The sequence below is a fragment of the Hordeum vulgare genome, chromosome 3H (assembly GCF_904849725.1).
Source record: "Hordeum vulgare subsp. vulgare chromosome 3H, MorexV3_pseudomolecules_assembly, whole genome shotgun sequence".
NCBI lineage: Eukaryota > Viridiplantae > Streptophyta > Magnoliopsida > Poales > Poaceae > Hordeum > Hordeum vulgare.
Window position 1 is genome coordinate 20,650,830 of NC_058520.1, and position 12,561 is coordinate 20,663,390.

Sequence of the window (12,561 nt, forward strand, 5' to 3'; positions counted from 1 at the left end):
GGGCCTCAGATTCAGCCACGCTGCTTTTCCGCTTAGATGGGGCGCCGGTAATATCGAGTGCAGGATCTTCCTGGCGCGCTACTCCTCTAAGCTCATCAATCTGCTTCTGTTGCTCGTTAATCCTGGCAAGAAATTGGTTGAACTTGTCATTCTCCTCATCCTGTTGTCGCTTCTTTGCTCTCGCTCGGCTTCTGTAAGTGTCTTGGTCTCTGGCAAACCCAAGCCACCACGGGTAAGAAGGACCGAAGCCTCGCGTTCGTCCTTCATGTTCATCATTGCCGACGACCAGTGTGAGCAAATCTTTCTCTCTATCTGCAGTGAGCTGTCTTTTCCCCTCCTTAATTTCTTTCACTATCTTTTTCCAATTCTCCCTGGGTATCCTAAGACCGTCACTGCAGATGAGGTCCCCTGTTTCTTCATCGTACGAACCACAATGCGCAAGGAACCAATTTCTTGCTCTCAATTCCCACTCATCACGGAGTGGTTCAGGTATGATGCCTTTAGCTAGCAGATCTTGCTCTTTCTTATCCCACTTTGGGATGGCAGTCTCATAGCCCCCTAGCCCCATCTTGTGGTGATATTTCTTCTTGTCGGCATTTTTCTTGTTCTTTTCTGATAATGCCTGGGCATCTTCTGACTCCTTGTACTCTTGAAATGCCTTCCAGTGATTCGCCTGCTTGGCTTGATACCCCTCGAATACTGGCACTTTCTTTGTCTTTAGATAGTTTTTCCATAGCTTCTTCTTCCAGCTAAGGAACACTTCGGCCATCTTCTTTAGAGTCCACTGCTTGACTTTGGCCCTCAGTTTTTTTGCGGCGTCTTCATTCTCACATTCTGGCAGGTTGAAATGTGACATAAGATCATTCCAAAGATTATCTTTGTACCTTTCGGCGACATAGTCACTATCGGCTGCCCCTTTGCGCTTGTTCCACTCCCGAACGCTGATCGGGACGTGATACCTAACGAGAACTCCGCATTGCTTCTTGAATGTGTCAGCAGCATTCTTAGGAAGCTTGGGTTCGCCCGTAGGCAATATCACCTCAAAGGTGTAATGCGTCCGTGCATCCAACTTTCTAGTCGGGCCTCGTTTCGTAGCTTTGCTCGATGTGGAGGCCTAAGAGGGAGAAACATTCGTCAAATGAATGTATATGTATACAATATAGAGCTATCTCCAATATTTTTCACATATTACAAGTGATTGTCGAACTTCATATGTATAGCTCGCCGGACTTTATTATTTCTCCACCGGCTTCTCCATCAGTGGAGCTATCACCTTCTCCGTCATTGGACCTATCTCCTGCCCCATCGGCTTCATCTTCGTGTCGGTCGACCTCCACTCCATATCCGGAGGGGTTTAGATATGATGACAGAGATTCAGCTGGTTCAACGTCGGGGCCGTCTTTGATTATATCTTCGAGAAGTTCTTCCTCTTCGAGGTTCCTGATATGTGGATCCATAGTTCTGCAAAAAACGGACAGTTGATTAACTAATAAACTAACAAACTATGAGGGGCTGGCTCCTCACCAACCTACGCCCCCCGGAAGGTAGCACCTCCCAATACCAGCCGGGCGGAGCCCAGTCCCGGACATGGCCCCTCTGATCAAGCAGGTGTCCTCCGCCGAGTCGACCACGAGGATGCGGGATAGGCATCGTAAAATGAACTAAAAAAATAAACTAGTTCTATTAATTTTCTTGCTAAAAATAAACTAATTGTATATATAGTAAAATAAACTATTAACACTTAAGCATATACAATAGCAAAATTAAGCAATAATCTAAGAAACACTAATTAAGCATCTATATACGTAGAAATGTCTTCTTCTTCTTCTTCTTCTTCTTCTTCTTCTTCTTCTTTCTTATTTTCTTCTCCGATTCTTCTTCAACTTCTCTTCTTCTACTTCTCTTCTTCTATTTTCCCTCTTTCGGCAGACCAAAAGGCGGGAAGCACGAGCCTTTAGTCCCGGGTCGGGGCTCGAGCCGGGACTAAAGACATCCTTTAGTCCCGGGTGGAGCCACGACCCGGGACTAAAGGCCCGTGCTCGGCAGGCGGCAGGCGAGGGGCTTTAGTCCCGGGTCGTGGCTTCACCTGGGACTAAAGCCCCTCCGCTGGCTGCACGATAAGTTTAGTCCCACCTCGCCCAGCGAGGGGCAGTGACACTAGTTTGTAAGCCCGTCGCAGCATCTCCATCGAGCTCCTCTCTAAAGCAGGCTTATGGGCCTAAACAGATTGTAAATTTAAAAATTGAAACTATATTTGAAATTATGGAGAAAATTAAACCTGAATTCAAAGTGAGGTCACTTTGAATTTAGGTTTAAGTTTCTCTTCAAATTCTCATATAGTTTCAATTTTTTTCTATTTTCAAAATTAATTATTTTGTTATTTTCAATAAAAAACTATGTTTATTAAAATTCTTTTTGCATATTTGAGAATTTGACAAAACTATGATAATGAAAAGTGTTTGAAATTGAATAAATAATTCAAAACTATTTTCTATTTTCAAAATTAATTATTTTGACTATCCAAACTATTAACTATTTTGTTATTTTCAATTAAAAACTATGTTTATTAAAATTCTTTTTGCATATTTGAGAATTTGACAAAACTATGATAATGAAAAGTGTTTGAAATTGAATAAATAATTCAAAACTATTTTCTATTTTCAAAATTAATTATTTTGGCTATCCAAACTATTAACTATTTTGTTATTTTCAATTAAAAACTATGTTTATTAAAATTCTTTTTGCATATTTGAGAATTTGACAAAACTATGATAATGAAAAGTGTTTGAAATTGAATAAATAATTCAAAACTATTTTCTATTTTCAAAATTAATTATCTTGGCTATCCAAACTATTAACTATTTTGTTCTTTTCAATTAAAAACTATGTTTATTAAAATTCTTTTTGCATATTTGCGAATATGACAAAACTATGATAATGAAAAGTGTTTGAAATTGAATAAATAATTCAAAACTATTTTCTATTTTCAAAATTAATTATTTTGACTATCCAAACTATTAACTATTTTGTTATTTTCAAATAAAAACTATGTTTATTAAAATTCTTTTTGCATATTTGCGAATATGACAAAACTATGATAATGAAAAGTGTTTGAAATTGAATAAATAATTCAAAAATATTTTATTTTTTCAAAATTAATTATTTTGACTATCCAAACTATTAACTATTTTGTTATTTTCAATAAAAAAACTATGTTTATTAAAATTCTTTTTGCATATTTGAGAATTTGACAAAACTATGATAATGAAAAGTGTTTGAAATTGAATAAATAATTCAAAACTATTTTATTTTTTCAAAATTAATAATTTTGACTGTCCAAACTATTAACTATTTTGTTATTTTCAATAAAAAACTATGTTTATTAAAATTCTTTTTGCATATTTGAGAATTTGACAAAACTATGACAATGGAAAGTGTTTGAAATTGAATAAATAATTCAAAACTATTTTCTATTTTCAAAATTAATTATTTTGAATATCCAAACTATTAACTATTTTGTTATTTTCAACAAAAAACTATGTTTATTAAAATTCTTTTTGCATATTTGAGAATTTGAGAAAACTATGATAATGAAAAGTGTTTGAAATCGAATTAATAATTGAAAACTATTTTCTATTTTCAAAATTAATTATTTTGACTATCCAAACTATTAACTATTTTGTTATTTTCAATTATAAACTATGTTTATTAAAATTCCTTTTGCATATTTGAGAATTTGACAAAACTATGATAATGAAAAGTGTTTGAAATTGAATAAATAATTCAAAACTATTTTTTATTTTCAAAATTAATTATTTTGACTAACCAAACTATTAACTATTTTGTTATTTTCAATTAAAAACTATGTTTATTAAAATTCTTTTTGCATATTTGAGAATTTGACAAAACTATGATAATGAGAAGTGTTTGAAATTGAATAAATAATTCAAATCTATTTTCTATTTTCAAAATTAATTATTTTGACTATCCAAACTATTATTTGGTATTTTTCGTGCATTTACTTATTATTATTTTTTGAGCTAGTTGACCCTAAAATTGAAAAGCACTACAAATGAACTTTGAAAATGTTGAAATTTGGCATGCTATCATCATTTCACCCACATAGAATGTGTTAAAAAGTTGAGAGGGCTACGACAAAAACTGGATTCACTTCGTGTACAAAACGGACAATCTCTCTCGAAGTATGAGGGTTTCGAACGAGAACTCATCTCTTACAAAGGGATTTTATTTTTTTGAACTTATTTGAAATCCATACTTTTTGTGTGTTCAAAATGCACCATTTAGAGGCACATCACAAAATTTCAATAATTTCTGACTTCATTTGGTATTCTTCGTGCATTTACTTATTTTTTTGAGCTAGTTGACCCTGTAATTGAAAAGCACTACAAATGAACTCTGAAAATGTTGAAAGTTGGCATGCTATCATCATTTCACCCACATAGCATGTGTTAAAAAGTTGAGAGGGCTACGACAAAAACTGGATGCACTTCGTGTACAAAACGGACAATCTCTCTCGAAGTATGAGGGTTTCAAACGAGAAATCATCTCTTACAAAGGGATTTCATTTTTTTGAACTTATTTGAACTCCATACTTTTTGTGTTTTCAAAATGCACCATTCAAAGGCACATCACAAAATTTCAACAATTTCTGACATCATTTGGTATTCTTCGTGCATTTACTTATTTTTTTGAGCTAGTTGACCCTGAAATTGAAAAGCACTACAAATGAACTCTGAAAATGTTGAAAGTTGGCATGCTATCCTAATTTCACCCACATAGCATGTGTTAAAAAGTTGAGAGGGCTACGACAAAAACTGGATGCACTTCGTGTACAAAACGGACGATCTCTCTCGAAGTATGAGGGTTTCGAACGAGAACTCATGTCTTACAAAGGGATTTCATTTTTTTGAACTTATTTGAACTCCATACTTTTTGCGTGTTCAAAATTCACCATTCAAAGGCACATCACAAAATTTCAACAATTTCTGACTTCATTTGGTATTTTTCGTTCATTTACTTATTTGTTTTTGAGCTAGTTAACCCAAAAATTGAAAAGCACTACAATTGATCTTTGAAAATGTTGAAATTTGGCATGCTATCATCATTTCACCCACATAGCATGTGTTAAAAAGTTGAGAGGGCTACGACAAAAACTGGATGCACTTCGTCTACAAAACGGACAATCTCTCTCGAAGTATGAGGGTTTCGAACGAGAAATCATCTCTTACAAAGGGATTTCATTTTTTTGAACTTATTTGAACTCCATACTTTTTTTGTGTTCAAAATGCACCGTTCACAGGCACATCACAAAATTTCAACAATTTCTGACATCATTTGGTATTCTTCATGCATTTACTTATTTTTTTGAGCTAGTTGACCCTGAAATTGAAAAGCACTACAAATGAACTCTGAAAATGTTGAAAGTTGGCATGCTATCCTCATTTCACCCACATAGCATGTGTTAAAAAGTTGAGAGGGCTACGACAAAAACTGGATGCACTTCGTGTACAAAACGGACAATCTCTCTCGAAGTATGAGGGTTTCGAACAAGAACTCATCTCTTACAAAGGGATTTCATTTTTTTGAACTTATTTGAACTCCATACTTTTTGTGTGTTCAAAATGCACCATTCAAAGGAACATCACAAAATTTCAACAATTTCTGACTTCATTTGGTATTTTTCGTGCATTTACTTTTTTTTTTTGAGCTAGTTGACCCTAAAATTGAAAAGCACTATAAATGAACTCTGAAAATGTTGAAAGTTGGCATGCTATCATCATTTCACCCACATAGCATGTGTTAAAAAGTTGAGAGGGCTACGACAAAAACTGGATGCACTTCGTCTACAAAACGGACAATCTCTCTCGAAGTATGAGGGTTTCGAACGAGAAATCATCTCTTACAAAGGGATTTCATTTTTTCTAAACTTATTTGAACTCCATACTTTTTGTGTGTTCAAAATGCACCATTCAAAGGCACATCACAAAATTTCAACAATTTCTGACTTCATTTGGTATTCTTCGTGCATTTACTTATTTTTTTTTGAGCTAGTTGACCCTCAAATTGAAAAACACTACAAATGAACTCTGAAAATGTTGAAAGTTGGCATGCTATCATCATTTCACCCACATAGCATGTGTTAAAAAGTTGAGAGGGCTACAACAAAAATTGGATGCACTTCGTGTACAAAACGGACAATCTCTCTCGAAGTATTAGCGTTTCGAACGAGAACTCATCTCTTACAAAGGGATTTCATTTTTTGAACTTATTTGAACTCCATACTTTTTGTGTGTTCAAAATGCACCATTCAAAGGCACATCACAAAATTTCAACAATTTCTGACTTCATTTGGTATTTTTCGTGCATTTACTTATTTTTTTTGAGCTAGTTGACCCTAAAATTGAAAAGCACTACAAATGAATTCTGAAAATGTTGAAAGTTGGCATTCTATCATCATTTCACCCACATAGCATGTGTTAAAATGTTGAGAGGGCTACGGCAAAAACTGGATGCACTTCGTGTACAAAACGGACAATGTCTCTCGAAGTATGAGGGTTTCGAACGAGAACTCATCTCTTACAAAGGGATTTCATTTTTTGAACTTATTTGAACTCCATACTTTTTGTGTGTTGAAAATGCACCATTCAAAGGCACATCACAAAATTTCAACAATTTCTGACTTAATTTTGTATATTTCGTGCATTTACTTATTTTTTTTGAGCTAGTTGACCCTAAAATTGAAAAGCACTACAAATGGACTCTGAAAATGTTGAAAGTTGGCATGCTATCATCATTTAACCCACATAGCATGTGTTAGAAAGTTGAGAGGGCTACGACAAAAACTGGATGCACTTCGTGTACAAAACGGACAATCTCTCTCGAAGTATCAGCGTTTCGAACGAGAATTCATCTCTTACAAAGGTTTATTAAAATTCTTTTTGCATATTTGAGAATTTGACAAAACTATGAAAATGAAAAGTGTTTGAAATTGAATAAATAATTCAAAACTAAAAGGTTTAGTACATTCCATACATGCATTACATAAAAGGTTTAATACATTATTACATTATTGTACCAATATTCCTATCTATTATTTCTGTTTTCTTCTGGGTCATAGCCATGGAGAATCTTCATCATTCTGTAGGATGCTTGGGTCAGTTTTCACTTTGAAGGGCGGAATTTCATGAAACTTATTATAATCTACTGACATGTTTGTCTTGTCATCTACTCCCACGATGTTTCTTTTCCCTGAAAGAACTATGTGGCGTTTTGGCTCATCGGACGATATCTTCTTTTGCTGATTTCTTTTTCTCGTTTTTGTAGACATGTCCTTCACATAGAAAACCTGAGCGACATCATTGGCTAGGACAAATGGTTCGTCCATGTACGCAAGATTGTTGAGATCCACTTTTGTCATGCCGTACTTTTGGTCTACAACTACCCCGCCTCCTGTCAGCTTCACCCATTTGCACCGAAACAAAGGGATCTTAAAAGTAGGTCCATAGTCAAGTTCCCATATCTCCTCTATGTACCCGTAATATGTTTCCAAACAGTGCCCATTCTCGTCTGTTGCATCAAAGCGGACACCACTATTTTGGTTGGTGCTCTTTTTATCTTGGGCAACCGTGTAAAATGTATTCCCATTTATCTCATACCCTTAGAAAGTACATATAGTCGAAGATGGTGGCCTGGCCAAACAGTACAGCTGATCTCCAACGGTGTCGTCATTCATGAGATGTGTCTGCAACCAACTGCCGAAAGTCTTCTCGTGTTCCCTTTTAATCCAAGAGTCAGCCTTCCCCGGGTTTTCGGAGCGTAGAATATTCTTGTGTCTCACGATATACGGAGCCACCACGGTGGAATTATGTAGAACTGTGTAGTGTGCTTGAGAGAAAGAATGCCCGTCCATACATACTTTTGCTTTCCTTCCTAGTGTGCCTTTTCCTGTCAGCCTACCCTCATACCAAGATTCAGGAACACCAATCGGCTTAAGGTCAGGAAGAAAGTCCACACAAAACTCAATGACCTCCTCTGTTCCATAGCCCTTGGAGATGCTTCCTTCTGGCCTAGCACGGTTATGAACATATTTCTTTAGGACTCCCATGAACCTCTCGAAGGGGAACATATTGTGTAGAAACATAGGACCGAGAATTCTAATCTCTTCGACTAGGTGAACTAGGAGGTGTGTCATTATATTGAAGAAGGATGGCGGGAACAACAACTCAAAGCTGACCAGACATTGGACCACATCAATCTGTAACCCTGATAGACTTTCTCGATCGATTACCTCCTGAGAAATTGCATTGAGGAATACACATACCTTCACAATTGCCAGGCGAACATTTTCCGGTAGAATTCCCCTCAATGCAACCGGAAGCAATTGCGTCATAAGCACGTGGCAGTCATGAGACTTTAGGTTTTGGAATTTTTTGTCTTTCATATTTACGATTCCCTTTATATTCGACGAGAAGCCAGTCGGGACCTTGATACTAAAAAGGACTTCAAAGAAGATTTCCTTCTCTTCCTTAGTAAGAGCGTAGCTGGCACGCCCTTGAAACTGCCCTGGATGCATGCCATCTCTTCCTTTATGACGTTCCTGGTCCTCCCGTGCTTCCGGTGTATCTTTTGACTTCCCATACAAGCCTAGGAAGCCTAGAATATTCACGCAGAGATTCTTCATCAGGTGCATCACGTCGATTGCCGAGCGGACCTCATGGACTTCCTAGTAGGGTAGCTCCCAAAATATAGATTTGTTATTCCACATGGCTACGCGCTTATCAGGGCCGTTAGGAACAGGTTGGCTGCCAAGACACTTTCCGAAGATTACTTTTAAATCTTTGACCATATCAAATACTTCAGCACCAGTACGGATGACAGGCTTCCCCTGGGGTTCTGCCTTGCCATGAAATGCTTGCCTTTTTTCTATAAGGGATGCTTGGGTGGAAGAAAACGACGATTGTACGGGTACACATTCTTCTTACATTTGTCCAGATATATACTTTCTGTCTGATCCAAACAGTGCGTGCATGCATTGTATTCCTTGTTTGACTGTCCTGAAATGTTACTAAGAGCAGGCCAATCATTAATGGTTACGAAAAGCAACGCTCGAAGGTCAAATTCCTCTTGTTTGTGCTCGTCCCACACACGTACACTTGGTTCGGCCCACAGCTGTAAAAGTTCATCAACTAATGGCCTTAGGTACACATCAATATTGTTGCCGGGTTGCTTTGGACCTTGGATAAGTACTGGCATCATAATGAACTTCCGCTTCATGCACAACCAAGGAGGAAGGTTGTAGATACATAGAGTAACGGGCCAGGTGCTGTGACTGCAACTCTGCTCCCCAAAAGGATTCATGCCATCTGTACTCAGACCTAACCATAAGTTCCTTGCGTCAGCTGCAAATCTCGGGAACTCTCTCTCGATTTTTCTCCACTGCCAACCATCAGCGGTGTGCCTCAACTTATCGTCTTTCATACAATCTTCCATGTGCCATCGCAACAACTTCGTTTGATCTTTATTTCTGAACAGACGTTTCAACCGTGGTATTATAGGAGCATACCACATCACCTTGGCATGAACCCTCTTCCTGGGTGGCTCGCCCTCAATATCACCAGGGTCATCTTTTCTGATCTTATACCGCAATGCAGTGCATACCGGGCATTTATCCATATTCTCATACTTCTCACCGCGGTAGAGGATGCACTCATTAGGGCATGCATGTATCTTCTGCACGTCTAATCCTAGAGGGAAGACAAGCTTCTTTGCTTCGTACGTGCTGGCGGGCAATTCGTTCTTTCTTGGAAGCATCTTCTTCATCAGTACCAGCAACTTTTCGAATGACGAGTCAGTCACACCGGTCTCTGCCTTCCACTTCAGCAATTCCAGTGTGCTACCCAGCTTCTTCTGGCCATCTTCACAAGTTGGGTACAACAATTTGTTGTGGTCCTGTAACATCTGCTCGAACTGCAACCTCTCCTTTTCTGTGTTGCAACCTCGTCGTGCATCAGAAATGACCCGGCCAAGATCATCAGCGGGCTCATCTGGTTCCTGTTCTTCATCCTGATCTTCTTCTTCATTGTCTTCCGTTGCGGTATCAGCATACTCAGGGAACATAGATCGGTAATTGTCATCATCGTTCTCTTCTTCTTCATCGTCGTCTTCCATCATAACCCCTCTTTCTCCGTGCTTGGTCCAAACATTATAGCTCGACATAAAACCAGACCGAAGCAGGTGGCTCTGAATGACTCTTGAGGAAGTGTAATCCTTCTCATTCCGACATTCAACACATGGACAAAACATATAGCCACCACCATGCTTGTTCGCATCGGCTGCATCTCGAAAAGAATGCACGCCTTCTCTGTAAGCGGCTGTGCGTCGATCACCGTACATCCATGGATGGCTCATCTGTGTTATACGACAGTATATCAAATACAATCACGATCCTAAAAATTAGTACCGCACGGTCTAAACGAGGAAATATAGTTTCTAACCTTTTAGAATAAGTAGAAATAAAGAGGAAGAGGTTTAAGCGTGGCTCGGGCATCTCATATCGTAGTTGTGTTCGGTGAACTAAAGTGGCATCGCTCTAACACACATTTCAACAAACACCTCTAGTGCATAAAAAAAGTGGAGAGCTAGCACACACCCACAATCCTCCATCCAAGAAAAATGCAAGGAAGAGGGGAGAGGGGGGCTGTGCTATATATAGGCAGAGGACTTTAGTCCCGGTTTGAGACACAAACCAGGACTAGAGGTGGCGCACATGCGGGCTGCCCACCGCGTAGACCTTTAGTCCCGGTTTGGGACACGAACCGGGACTAAAGGGCTCCTTACGGGCCGGGACTAAAGCCTCGAGGGAGGCATTGAGAATTGGGGCGACGTGGCCGGGCCTTTAGTCCCGGCCCAGAGGCAGGCCGGGACTAATGGGTCCCGGCCAAAGGCCCGTTTTCCACTAGTGTAGTTAAGGTTTTCCCAACGAATAAACCTTGAATACAACTTGTGCATTCATCATTTTTAAAGAAAGGCAAATACCCCAGCTTCATAAAATGAATCAATCATCCATAGTAAGGTTCCAAACGAACACCACAAACACTGAGAGCTCCTACACGCAAGCCAATCGTAAGTCAGCCTCCACCCCTCTTCATACATGTAAAAGAACAATATTCATATCTATTAGTAAGATGTAATAGTGGTACACAGATAAACATACATAACAAAGAAAAACGTAGATCGCAAAGATTATACAAACAAACCAGCAACCATGAGCGTTAGATTAATCTGGACAGATCTACTTCATATCGACACCTTCCGAATCCAAGCTGATCCACCAAAGACCCAAACAGACCCGTAGGAGACACACCTCCACGGCCCCTTCACCGGCTCTAAACGCACCGCCAAAATGGGGATAAGGAGGGGAGGACATTATTATGAATCTAGGATGGCATCATCCCGATGAAGATACCGAGCGACCTGGCAATATATGTCAATGGCCGAAGCATCGACGAATCTATAACTCTAACTACTGAGGAGAACCCTAAAACCTACTACTACCACAAGATCTGTAGCTTCCCGACCCCTCCCAACATCCGTGAGTATGTGGAAGCGCAGGGAGGCTGACGATGGGACAGGAGGAGGTGGACAAGGGTAGTCTGCTGGTGGCCAGGGTTCTTTTTTTTCCGGGGCGATATCAGCTACGATCCCTATCTCCCTCCCCATGCATGCATGAATTGTTAGAATAAGTTGTATAGGGATAGGAAAGTGTTTAAATTGTAAACCTTCTCTATCGCTTCTTCTGTATACATTATCTCTCTCTCTCTATCTCAACCGAGAGTTTGTATTTGTGATCAATCTGGAGCTTACCAATATGCAAAAAGGTACGATGACTATGGCCGAGTATCTTGGAAAAATTTAAAGTCTTACAAATGAAGTATCATGTACTGGAGCCGCGCTATCTGATGCGGAGATTACCTCCAAAATCCTTGTTAGTTTGGACCTGGAATACAATCCACTCGTATCGGCGTTCACTGCTCGGTTGAAGCCTGTCACGGTTCAGGAGCTCTACAGCCAGCTCCTGAGCTTTGACGCCCGCCTCTCCCTCCTCCACGGCACCAACATCCGTTAATCATCTGCTAAGTCTGCCTCCCGTGCACGCGGCCGTGGGTGTGGCCGCGACGGTAGCCGCAGTCGCTGCTCTCCCTCAGGTGATGGCGGACGCTCTGGTGGTGACGGTTATGGCGGTGGTGGCGGTCTCAATACCAACAACAACCGTCGCCCCTCATCTTCTCGAGGACGCCCACCCTGTCAACTCTGCAAGAAAGGAGGCCATGAGGCGATGGATTATATCATCGCTATGATGAGGACCATGTCCCCGATGCATGGCATGCTGCAGCTGCTATGCATGAGCAATGCAGTGATGGTGTTTGGTACGTGGACTGAGGCGCAACTGATCATGTCACCAACGAACTTGAGTAGCTTGCTCTCCGAGAGAACTATCTTGGCAATGACCTGGTTCATATCGCGACTGATGGAGGTATAAAC

The 12,561-nt window shown here is 39.6% G+C and overlaps 1 non-coding gene across 1 annotated transcript; it reads left to right on the forward strand.

Annotated features, from left to right (window-relative positions):
• The first annotated feature begins 11,966 nt into the window (after positions 1-11,966).
• On the forward strand, positions 11,967-12,108 carry LOC123445834. The gene has a single exon (XR_006631199.1). It is a non-coding gene; the product is annotated as a small nucleolar RNA Z247 (small nucleolar RNA).
• The last annotated feature ends 453 nt before the right edge of the window (positions 12,109-12,561 follow it).